Below are 13,559 nucleotides of genomic sequence, written 5' to 3' on the forward strand. Positions count from 1 at the left end.
CTTCACCCAAAAAGCTTCACCTAAAAAAGCTTCACCCAAAAAAAACTTCACCTCCAAAAAGCTTTACCCAAACAGCTTCACCTAAAAAAGCTTCACCCACAAAGCTTCACCTAAAAAGCTTCACCCACAAAGCTTCACCCAAAAAACTTCACCCGAAAAGCTTCACTTAAAAAAGCTTCACCTACAAAGCTTCACCTAAAAAAGCTTCACCTAGAAAGCTTCACCTACATAGCTTCACCCAGAAAGCTTCACCATCAAAGCTTCACCTAGAAAGCTTCAACACCAAAGCTTCACCTACAAAGCTTCAACACAAAACCTTGCTCCAAATAAACAAATTTTGTTCACAAAACCCAAGATGCCCTTGAACTTGTACAAAAACACAGGTCAACACAAACATTTGTTTTGTTCTACACCCACAACATCCCTGTCATAACCAAACAAGCAATTATGTATATGTTTCCAAACATATTATAATAGATCCAACAACAAGCCAAAGTCCCAAGTTTCATAATGGACAAAAGTACAAGCAATTCATCAATAATGAAGGTGCTACAAAACTTGGAATCTGCCCCAAAATAGAAATCCAACCCAAGAGACTTTTTCTCTCTCTCCCTCTTCCGCCTCCTTTCATCTATCAAATTTCTGCAACCTCTGCTCTTCTCCAATGGAGCTGAATTTTGGACACCCTATAGTTTTTGAGCATATGAACAACTTTCAAGAAGGAACCATTTCTGTTTGAGCGACGGAAATTAAAGTGTTGAAGCTCCAAACATGACAGTCGGATTCTTGCAGATTTCGAAGCTGCTATGATGTTTCGAAGATCTGGAAATATTTAACCATTAGTTCATTCTGAATTTTTGATATGTTATGAAAGAGACGATGAGGCACAACTTCAATGAAGAAAGCATGCTGATCTGAATAATAGAAAATGGAGTTTCGAAGCTCACAACAAATCTGACGGGTTGACAGAAAAATAATAACCAGTCATTCATCATACCTGAATTTCTTGAGTTATATAGCTCCGAGGGATCTCAAATTTGGATATGTTGTAGTTCACAAGCTGAGGAACAACTTCAATGAAGAAAGCATGCTGGTCTGAGCAAGAGAAAATAGAGTTTCAAAGCTCACAACAAATCTGACGGGTTGACAGACAAATGATAAACAGTCACTCATCATACCTGGATTTCTGGAGTTATACTGCTCCGAGGGACCTCAAATTTGGATATGTTGTAGTTCACAGGTTAAGGAACAACTTCGATGAAGAAAGTATGTTGATCTGAACAAGAGAAAATGGAGTTTCGAAGCTCACAACAAGTCTGACAGGTTGACAGAAAAATGATGAACAGTCACTCATCATACCTGAATTTCTGGATTTGTACTGCTCCGATGGATCTCAAATTTGGATATGTTGTAGCTGACAAGGTGAGGAACAACTTCGATGAAGAAAGTATGTTGAGATGAACAAGAAAAAATGGAGTTTAGAAGCTCACAACAAGTCTGACGGGTTAACAGAAAATTGATGAACAGTTACTCATCATACCTGAATTTCTGGAGTTGTACTACTCCGATGGATCTCAAATTTGGAGATGTTGTAGTTCACAAGATAAGGAACAACTTTCATGAAGACGACTTTGCGATCTGAGCTATAGAGAATGGTGTTATCTTGCATCCACTCAGGCTGATTAGTGGAAACGAAAAGCAATTCCACCAAAGAAAAGATGAAAAAGAGAGAAAAGCTACTAATTGCACTTGATCTTGTCTAGTCAATAGCATGCAGCATCAAACACACAAAAGTTGGAAATATTTTTAGATAAGGCATATGCGAATGTGTGACATCGAAACAAGGATTCGTTACTTTGACAAATTAGTAACAAGCGAGACACCTCATTCGGCAACTCTCTTCGCCTGAAGACTTGGGGGACTCCCACCATATGCTACTGCACCTTAATACTCGGCAGTCTCACAACCACTCAGTGACTTGGATTTTTCAAGTCTCCAACCGAGAAGTTTTCCTCACTCGGGAAATTAAGGGAACACTACCTCAAACTACATGCTTCACTCACAAAGCTTCAACAATACAGGTTTCAACAAAAGCAAAAATTCAAAGAACTTTATGAAGAAGGCTTTGGTGTATTTAACACAATATATTGAAATGAAGCAAAGCTTATTTATTAATATTTTCGATAAGCCACAAATATGTACATATACATGAGTCAAAATAAACAAACAAAAGGGAGCCTTCACAAAGGTTGCTTAGGGGAAGTCTCAGCAGTCGGTAGAGCCCCAGAAAGAGAAAGCACCGGAGGGTGGTTATCCGGAGCCTCAGTACTTGACAAAACCCCAGAAGGAGGAGGCATTGGAGGTTCATCATTTGAAGCTTCATTACCAGGTACAGCCCTAGAGGACGAAGGCAATAAATGTCTTTGGAACAAACCCACAAACCGCTGATGATCAAGTAAAACCTTACCATCAGATTCCTTCATCTGGTCAAGCTTCCTCTTCATGTTTGTAGCATAGTCATGGGCGAGCCGGTGCAACTGCTTATTCTCATGCTTGAGCCCTCTAATCTCCTGTTTGAGACTCATCACTTCAGCAGCCAATGATTCAACTTGGCGGGTTCTAGCAAATAGGCGTTGGGCCATATTAGACACAGAACCTGCACACTGAACACTAAGAGCCAGAGAGTCCTTAACAGCCAACTCATCAGACCGTTTGGAAAGTAGTCTGTTATCTTTGGGAGTGAGAAGGTTTCTGGCCACCACTGCAGCGGTCATATCATTCTTCATCACAGAATCCCCAACGGTAAGAGGACCAGTAGGGGATATGAAGGATGGGCGCCATATGTTGTCTGGAGAAGGCGTGGCTGTCTCTTCTCCAAGGTTCAGGTCAAAACGACGGTCGGAGGGTCCAGACATTTTCAAATGTGTTGAAGAAGGAATAGGTCAGACAAATCAAGATCTTAGAAGTGCAAGAAATGAGCTTCTACTGGTAGAGATTCAGGTGTGCTGTGGAACTTAATGCCAGCCTCTATAAAAATCTGCACTCGACGGAGCTTCAGAAATCGAAGAGGCGTTTGCTTTCTCAAAAGCTGGGCTGCTCAGAGACCACGAGGGCCGATCTCAGAAATCGAAGAGGCATTTGCTTTCTCAAAAGCTGGGCTGCTCAGAGACCACGAGGGCCGATCTCAGAAATCGAAGAGGCGTTTGCTTTCTCAAAAGCTGGGCTGCTCAGAGACCACGAGGGCCGATCTCAGAAATCGAAGAAGCACCTGCTTTTTCAGCCTCGTCAGCACCTGTCACATGCACAATCAGCTTTGCGAAAATTACGGGCAATCTGTCGAAGATTTCTGGTGAAGTAAAAAGCACGTGAATCTTACTGTTCAATCACCGCTCTCCATATGCACCATCAACTCCTCGGGTACCACATATAACTTTGTCAAAGATCTCTGACAAAGTTTAGGCACGAGAATTTCGAAGTTCCAGCTACCCTACTATTACCCATAAGGGTAAAGGAACAGCACCACTGCTTGACAACTGGAAAGTCCCTATGTGTGTCGACCTCCGTGTTTTGCGGCAAGACAGGTTGGCAAGAACGTCCAACCTTTACTCACATTCGAGAAAAGACTCCCAACATAATTACTTTCTCAAAAACTGGAGTAGCACCGCTTTCCGAATCTCGAGAGTCAGATCCTCGACGGGATTGCTTGTTCGAAAACCGAAGAGGCACAACTCTCAGAACTTCGAGAGCCAGATTTCCTTAGATAAAGCTTGTCTGTAATCTTCACACGTAATATCAGCTTTCCAGATACCACATACCACTTTTTCAAAGTGCTCTGACAAAATTAAAACACGTGAAGCTGGCAATTCCCACTACATTGCTGTGACCAAGAAGGGTAAAGGAATAGCATTACTACTTGTTATTGGGAAATCCCTATATACATTGACATCCCTCCTCAACGGACAGGCAAACCTGCAAAAATGCTCAACCCTTTCTCGCATTCGAAAAGGCACCCTCAACATAACCTCTCGAAATACTCAGCTTTATTTCCCCTCGATAATACCTCAGCAAATAAGCCACACCAAGAACAAGAGTATCTCATATCATCAGGGTCGAAAGCAAGAGTATCCCATATCATGCTTTCTCCCTATCTTTGTCTTTGTCCTTGTCCACACCTGCAGGACAAGGAGAAAGAGAGCAGTCAGTCGGAACCTGAAATCAAACCTCCAATTTGGAACTGACTGCCTGGAGCCTTTGCCTGGTTGCTTATTTAGCATTGCTCTCGAGTACTCATCCTCAACTGCTGTCAAGGTCACGAATTCCACCGGCAAATACCTCATGACAGTTGATCAGATATTGGCTCTTTACACTGAAGCTGCCAAGCGTGGATGAGTCACTATGAAGGAATGTTCTGAAGGACCATTTAAATGCAAAGGTTGCACACCACTTCTGCCATGCAAAAGATTGAAGCAGAAGGTTCAACGGTGAGCTGAAACAGATCACTACAGCACGACACCTTTCCATACCACATTCATTATTCCGTCAACAGCAAAAGTATCCCATATCATCAAGGTCGAACGTACTCTAGATTTGATGGACTTGTTTTGACCCTCAAATTTTTGAGTCGGCCTTATACTCTGAAGGGCACCAGAAAACCCTCCAGCACAGTTCAAGAATAAGCCTGTGGAAAGTTACTTCTTCAAAAGCAAAAGTATCTCATATCATCTCTTATCCATTTGCTTCTCCTTATCCTGGCAGTTGAATGAGAGACAAGGAGAAGGAGAACAATCAACCGGAAGCCGAAGTCAAACCTCTGATCCTGGGTTGCTTACTTGGAAGTTTGACTGCTTACCTTGTCTGTCACCTCTTTCGGCAGATCTCCTAGCTCGGCGACTTGGGGGACTCCTACTATAGGGTTTGTATCACACTTGACTAAGCCCGAAACTACAACTAAGCTTCAAGTGAAATTGATACATTACCTTGTGCGTCAACATCAGCTAAATACACCATTCCCGGATGGAGGAAAGGTACTTCCAGAGAAGGGCAGATGAAGATCAGACCACACTTCGGTACTTAGAAGTTTCGTGATTACTCAAGGGATTGGATCTTGCAAGTCCCCAACCGAGGAGTTTCCCTCACTCGGGAACTTAGGGGAGCACTGTTTGTACCATACTTGACCAATCCCGAAACTACCGAGCACCGGCCAACGCTATACTGTCAAGGACCCAGAAGAGTTCCCCTCCGACCAGGAGGCCAATCACTACTCGACACGTGTCAAGATTAGAAGCTAATCAGAGCGCAGCACGTGTCGACATCAAGAACCAATCATAACATGACACATGTCAATGTGACAAAGCTACAAGTTTTTCTATAAATAGGGGTCATTCCCCCACAATATTGGCTAATGCCATTTTGTGTGAAATCATTCACAAGAACTCACTAAATTGAGAGCTTGATCCTTTGTACTTGTGTAAGCCCTTCACTACTAATAAGAACTCCTCTACTCCGTGGACGTAGCCAATCTGGGTGAACCACGTACATCCTGTGTTTGCTTCTCTGTCTCTATTCATTTACGTACTTATCCTCACTAGTGACCGAAGCAACCAAGCGAAGGTCATAAAACCTGACACTTTCTGTTGTACCAAAGTCTTCGCTGATTTTGTGCATCAACAGAATCTATTCACTTTATAGTTTACAATAAACTTAGTGAAATCATCCGAGAGAGATGCAAGGAAAAAATCTTGGGCCATTTTCCCATCAATGGAAGTTCCTAAACTTTTAAGATTTCTAAATATCTTTTCCACCTTTTGTCCATGTTTATGAACCGATGCCCCCTTTGCCATCTTGGCATTCATTAGACTACAAACATTTGAGAATCGTACATTACTAGTCTCAATGTCATGCATCTTATGCAAACTTTCAACCATGGCACAAGAAGTGTCCATGTGCTTATGTAGCTTCATAAGCTCCTCACTAAGTGAAGTAAGGATTAAGCATTTGGCTTGTAAGTCATCCTCATAGTGTCTAACATAATTTTGACACTCCTCCTTTGAAGCTAATTTCGTAGGAGGTACATGAGGAGGGGATTGCTTAAGCACATACAATATGTCTTTCACCTTTGAGACATTCTCAATATGGCGATACCAAGCAAGGAAACGTTGGCCCTTAAGGCCCTTTTTGTCAAGTATAATGGTGGGTATAATTTTAGGCATGTCGTTCACTACATAACATAACAGAAATCGTATTAGATTGTTTGTTTAAAACTATTTGATTGGGTCTTTGAATCAAATAGTACCACCCACTATTTTTGGCAAATTCCACATCCCTCAATAGAATTCGAGAGTTATATTGAACTCTTAGCGGGTTATGGGAGACTCACCATTACCAAGCCCACCTCACGATGATACGATATTGGTTAGCAAAAATAATGATGAGAGAATAACGCATTATTCATTTACAACTTTTGTAATTACCCATCCGTTTGGCCTCTAGAGAATGTTGCCTCACGATGATACGATATCGGCTCCATTGCACTTAGTTAAGTTATTCCCACCATGCTTAGTTTGTGAAGGGGTTCAAGAATAGCCTCACAATGATATGATATCGGCTATCCTCGTTGCCTACACTCACCTCATCATATGTATATGGATTCCTCCTGGATGTAAGCACATGCTTTGTACTCCCCCATGATAGGGTGAAGCCGGTGCATGAGTCACAAACGCTTGGAGCCCACCACGGTGGAAGGCCTACGAAGAGATGTTCAAAACATCTCTCGCTTATCAACTTAATATTTGTTTTGAGGGAGTTGTTTTGGGCTACATCAAAACATTTTAATCACATTAAAAGAACTTGGGCCTATCACAACTATTGGTCCAAGTCAATATGAATTAGTAGCATATAATACTCCCACTGTTTCGTTGAAACAAGCGAGACTATATGGAACTACTAACGAATGCATTGCATCCTCATATGGACTATATAGTCATATTAGGTTTTAGGATGATTATGAACCGATTGATTTGATCCAACACGAGCCTTGTGTTGGACCTTGGGTTTAAGGTAGATAGTTGTTGATTTTAGTTACGCGTTTAATCTAATTAAACCGTTATTTCCTATTGGGCGTTGGACCCAACTATTCCATTTTGCATACATATAAACAAAAAGGAATACATGAAATAATAATAAGGGCTTATGCCCTTTTACAACATAAATCAAATGATGGACTTATGTCCATTTACAACAAATTGAATTAATCAAATTACATTCAAATCTACACTACTAAAACCCAAACATTCATAATGTATATCGGCCAATCACATAGCTCAATTATAGTGGCCTTTGGTTCATAATCACCCTTTTCTTAATCAATCAAATTAACTAAGAAAACAACTTTAAACAATTGGTTTTTGGATCCATAGAATTGATTTAAATGGAACTAAATGAAATGAAAATCCAATTCTCATTTAAAGAGACAAAACAATTTTGTTCTCATCCTTTTGGGCCAAAAGGAAACTATGACCACAACATTTGGGCCACAACGTAAAAACGTAAACTTTTTGGGCTAAAATGCAAATACACAAAAGTATCTAAAACTTTATGTAATTGCACAAAAGGCCCCAAAAATAACCCCACTTGGGGTGGCCGGCCATTTGGGAAAAATTTGAAAAAAAAATCTAAAAAATTTTGCTAGTGGTTTTTGGTGGGTGAGGAAAATGATGAAAGTGATGATTTGTTTGAAAAAATAAAGTCTATGACTAATTATGACAAATATTAAAATCATTTCATCACATCTCACCAATAACCTCAATCATCAAAATTTAAACCAAAACTTTATGAAAAACATAAAACCTTTGAATCAAAACTTCAAAACTTTATGTTCTTGGCAAGAACTTCAAGAACATTGAAGAACACTCATGAAAACTCATAATAGCTCCATGAATGTTTTCACTTACCAAAACTCAAATTTTCACCATTCAAAAGAGGGCTAACATCCTAGGGTACTTAGGGGTTCCAAAAGTCACTTTAAAACCATTTTAACAAGACAAACATGAACCCAAAAAATCACCCTTTGGATTTGGCCGAATTTCCCAAAACACATGGCACCAAATTTTCCTTTGGATATCACTTCTATAAACCAACAAACAAATGTTGTTTTGTTGGGTAGTTCATTGTAATCCTACAATATGATTTGCCTAAGCGCAAATGAACGAGAGATAGAACTCAAAGAATGGGTTCTTTGAGAGACAAGATAATAATCAACAAATATAACAACCTAGTTCCTACACCACAAGGTCTAAGGTAGTCGAGAAAGATTTATAAACCGTCTCAGTTGAATGGTTTGAACTTTATGACTATGTCATAGAGTTACACATCTTAATTCGAAAGAAATAAGAATGAAAATCCTTATGACTACATTGAGTGTACATACGACATATACTCAAGGAAATGGTAAAGTACCATTTGACCCGAAATAGTGAAACCTTTAATAGCTAATTGGTAGCTTAAGGTGACTACAATCAAAGAGATTGGTTGACTTGGAAGAAACCATCTTTGACATAGTCTTGGTTTCAATTAATTCAAAGATTGCTGGCTACAACTAAATGGTGATTCAATGTTTGGACATAATATGGGTTTCCGAAACCATTATTAAGATAGTCTTGATAATATATGTCTAAAACTATGAATCACAAGACATGTAAGTTGTAGAGATCCATCCATCATGAATCTTAGCAAGCTAGTGGGAGCTATAAGCATCTTATGAGAGAAAGATCAAATCGTTTGATTTCTCAAATAGATGTAAATGAATCTTTTGTTTACTAGGTTTACAAAAGATTAGTGGGAGTTAATCATGTTCCTAAATTTGAATATATATATATATATATATATATATATATACACTCACATACATATATGATATATTAATTTTGGAAATGAAAAGAATACTTCTTCGTTAAAGTTATGACTTTAAACATTCTATAACGATAGATTGTATATGGGAGACATAGTCTATAAACATGGGATGGAAATCTATAATGATAGATTTTAGGATATAATTGGATTATATCAAGCCTTAATGATAGACAAAAGATGCTAGGAAGTTTCTCATATGATGATAAACTTCAATCAGAAGAACAACTCTAGTGAGACTAGGAGGTAACTCTTCTCAAAGGGAACGTACCCTTTTGACTCCTAAAGAAACATAATGCGTAAATATAATCCTTTATGTATACGCAGAAAGGTGATTTATGTATTTCATATTGTATGAAAAACGTTGATATGAGTTGTACCAAGATCGGTACAAGACGATATCAATGCAAGCCCAGGATCAGAACCATGGCAACTGTCAAGTGAATCCTTAAGTATTTGAGAAATAATAAAGGATGGATTCCTCAAGAATCACGAAGAATTAGAGTAACGTAATGGAAGCGTAAATGTATTAGATTATGAATCTAATCCATCATTGGATGTTTCTTCATTATGAATGAAGAGATAATCAGATATCTCTTTATTATGACTAAAGAGATATTTGGATGGAAACATTAAAAGTAATGATTTAGTGTCTTCCATTGTGAATATAAAATATATTGCCATGTAAAAGCTTACAACAATGTTGTTTGGATGAGAAAGTTCATTCATGAACTCTCTATTCGGTTCCAACCAAAAAGTGTCTCTAGTGTACCGACACTACGACACTAATGGGGCGATAGCTCAAGCCAGGGAATCAAAGTCTCATCATGATCCGAACTCAAATGAGAGACTAAACCACATGATTAAGAATCATGTATAATGGTGACGTCGTTATTCTCAAGGTTGCTTCTACAGATAACATATAGATATCCATTGTCTAGGCTTACTACTCATCCATTTTTGAAATGACTATAGAAGAGGTATCATCATTGATTACCAAGCTAATTGGCTCTAGTGCAAGTGGGAGATTGTTGGAAATGTGCCCTAAAATCAATCATATGATGATACTTTACGGACATTCACATGTTAAACTAATATAGTTTAATTTAAAGGGCAAAGATTATTGTTTGAAGCCGTCTCATATAAATGTTATACACTTAAATGATAAGTCCAAGGAATATGTAATAGGGAGAATGCGATCTAAAGAAGTTAGATTCACGAGACCATTCTCTTTCGTATACATATCCTAAATGTTCTTGATCATAGGATTGCCAATTGGGCATTGACAGTCCGTTAAGATCAGTACGTGCTATGTCTTCTCTTAGGGAGAGTGACTGGTCTCGAGTCATTGGTGTGACTGACACCAAGACATGTACGTAGGTGCTCAATAGAGAATGAGTTCATTAAATGTGATCAACAAGGACTTCCCATACTCATGTCACATGAGAACTCATGGTTGGGATAATGCAAAGTAGTCATTTAACCTGAGGCATCTGAAGGAAATTTTTTGTCCTAGCTAAGAACAAGTATGAACATTTGAATACATATGCATACTATTAACTCATTAATATAGGCATGCATCCAAAAACAATTCAATAAAACCCATGACTTTCAAAGCCTAGTATATGGTGAACCAAAATAAACTCTTTAACAATCATTAAAGAGAAAGAAGAATTTAGTGATTCTTTACCCTTGAAGCTCATCCTTGTTTACACAAGGGATTCACCCAAGTGGAGGGCCTTCAAGTCACCTCCAAGCTCCTTGAATCCTTCTTGTGTTTTCCTCCCTTTAGTGCTCCTTTGATGATTTGAGGAAAAAGGATTTGTTCTCCAAAACACCAAAAGCTTGATGTCTCTAAGTCTCTTCACCAAGGTTGTATCTTGTGAAGATGATATGGATGATTAAAAGAAGAAGAGATTGCTAGATGTTTCTTCCTTTAATGGCCGGCCTCTTGGAAGAAAATGGAGAACATGTTTTCACCCAATTTCAACTCTAAAAAACCCTTGAAGCTATAAAGTTGAATTTATACTTCATTTCTTTGGTGAGTGGCAAACTTGCAATTAAGCAAACTTTGCCCATCCAACCCTAATGGCCGGCCTCCTTGGTGTTATTGGGCTATTTGCCCATTTTGTTTTAGTTGTCATACAACTTAAACATAATGGGCCTTTTGGACCAAAACGCTTTTGGGCCCCGAAACCCAAAACCAACATATTAGCCCAATACGAACCTTTCGTATAATTAATTAACTAATTAATTAATCTTGACCATTCTTCAATTAAACCATTTAATTACTTATCCATTTCATTTGATTTCTTCACATACATCCTTACTCGGTGTACGATCCATTAGGTTCTAATTAGCGAGGCAGTGGGCGATGTTACTCTTAACTATCGATTGTGAATTGAAACCACATTTCAATTCTCCCTTTTATTGATTAGTATTTGCTAACCATTAGGGCTTCCACAAACCATGGTTGACGCCTAGCAGCATGTCATGGTTACCCAAGCTAAGTAGAATTGGTTGGAGAACCTATCCAGTTACAACTACAATGCAATACGGTCATTCTCTAATACAATACTCTTAATCACATTGTTTAAGTGATAGTTTGTTTCATGTCTACTATCCAATGTGATACTTTCTTATATGATTCCCTTGAATATGATTTGGAACATCCTTCCTTTAGTCATATTCATTTGCTTTGGCCAAAGACTTTAGAATCATATCTTAGAGTATTCTCCCTCCACCATGGAAGGTTAGAGATCCCTTGTTGTACATTCATATGCCTACATGACTAGATAGCTTGACCCCAACAATGCCGTGGACACTCCGAGGGAATGCCATTGACAGGATCAAGGATCAAGGACCTAACCATTAGACATCTATGATGCCTCAGGTCAAATGACTACTTTGCATATTGCAACCTTAGAGTTCTTACATGACATGTATGTTCGAACTCTGATTTGATCGTAGTTCAGTGTACTCGATTACTCTTTCGAGCACCTATGTGTCTGTCTTAGTGTCCAACACCAAATCACTTGAGACTAGTCATACTCACGCTTGAGTCAACATAACACATACTAACCTTAGCGGATTGTCAATGCCCAATTGGCAATCCTATGGCTAGGAACGTTTTAGGAATGAACATAAGAGAAAGGTCTCGATAATCTAACTCACTTAGATCACTTATCTCTTAGAACAAATACATTCCTTGGATTCACTTATTGCTTAAACACATGATACAATAAACAGTGATTAACAATAAGATTTGCCCTCCATTAAACATATAAAAGTTTAACATAATAAGTATTCCAAAAAGCTATTACATCAAATGAGTGGCTTTGTGGGCATACTTCCAACAGCATCATAGTTGTCTTTTGGTTAGATCCTTGATCTTTGACTATGTCAAAGTCACTCCATCCGAGGGTGTCCACGACATAGTTGGGGTTAAGCTACTTAGCCATGGAAGCAAATGAATGCACAACAAGGGATCTCTAACCTTCAAACTGTTTGAGGGAGAAGACTCTATGATATGATTAAGAATCTTTGGCCAGAGCATGAATGAGATTTAGGAAGTCGTTTCAAATCACATTCAAGGTAATCATATAAGTAAATGAATCACATTGGATAGTAGACATAAATAAATTATCAAACCAAACAATGTGGTCAAGAGTATTGTATTAGAGAAAGACCGTATTGCATTGTAATCCTAAACTGAATAGGTTCTCCACCTCTTTTGATTAGCTTGGGTAACCATGACATACTGCTAGGTGTCACTCATGGTTTGTGGAAGCTCTAAACGTGTATAATCACTAAAGGGAGAATTGAAAGTAAGTTTCAATTCACAATCGATTTGAAAGAGTTCTAATCGCCCACTGCCTCGCTAAAAGGAACCTAATGGATCGTACACCGTGTAAGGTAGAGATTGAAGAAACAATAGAGATGAGTAAGGATAATTAAATGGTTTAATTATTTATGGCTAGGATTAATTAATATGTTAATTAATCAAATGAATAAGTTCGTTATAGACCTCAGGTTAGTTTTGGGTCGCAAGGCGCAATGGGATTTGAATGTCAAGCCCATTAACTCAAGTTGTATGACAACTTGAAACCAAAAAGAGCTTGAAAGCCCAATGAACCCTTAATGGCCGGCCATATAGAGAGGGGTAGTGAACTTGGCTTAATTGCAAGTTTGCCACTTCATTGTGAGATGGTATAAAGGAAACTTTATAGCCATTTCATCCTTAGGGTTTCTTTTAGAGAAAAGATGAGAACACAAGCTCCCTTTTCTCTCTAAGAGCTAAGAGGCCGGCCACCCTAGAGGATTTTAGCTAGCAATCTTACTTCCTCTAGGTCACTCATCTCTTCTTTAAGTCCTACCTTGTTGTGGAGACTTAGAGGTTCTCAACTTTGTGAACTTGGAGAATCCTTTCAACCATCCTCATCCAAGAAATCCATGGAGCTAAGAAGCAAGGAATGAAGGCCCTCTCCTTGGGTGATTAGCCTTTGCTTATGCAAAGAGGAATCAACAAAGGTATAAAATTTCTCAACTCACTCTGTTCTTGAGTTACGTCTTGGTTCAAATAACTACAAGGCTTTGAATTTCATGGGTAATGTTTTGTTTTGAGTGCATACAAGCATGATTCCGCCTTTAATTGT

The 13,559-nt window shown here is 38.7% G+C and overlaps 1 long non-coding RNA gene across 2 annotated transcripts; it reads right to left on the reverse strand.

The window, feature by feature from the left end:
• Positions 1-430: 430 nt before the first annotated feature.
• LOC139190701 (uncharacterized) lies at positions 431-2,395 on the reverse strand. 2 transcript variants are annotated; one of them, XR_011575047.1, is made up of 5 exons: positions 1,541-2,395; positions 1,360-1,433; positions 1,179-1,276; positions 998-1,090; positions 431-822 (listed from the first exon to the last, which is right to left on the reverse strand). It is a non-coding gene; the product is annotated as an uncharacterized lncRNA (long non-coding RNA). The 2 variants fall into 2 exon arrangements; XR_011575046.1 differs by lacking the exon at positions 1,360-1,433 and having other exon boundaries at positions 1,541-2,386.
• Positions 2,396-13,559: the final 11,164 nt, after the last annotated feature.

This window comes from Malus domestica, chromosome 13, assembly GCF_042453785.1.
Source record: "Malus domestica chromosome 13, GDT2T_hap1".
Taxonomy (NCBI): Eukaryota; Viridiplantae; Streptophyta; class Magnoliopsida; order Rosales; family Rosaceae; genus Malus; species Malus domestica.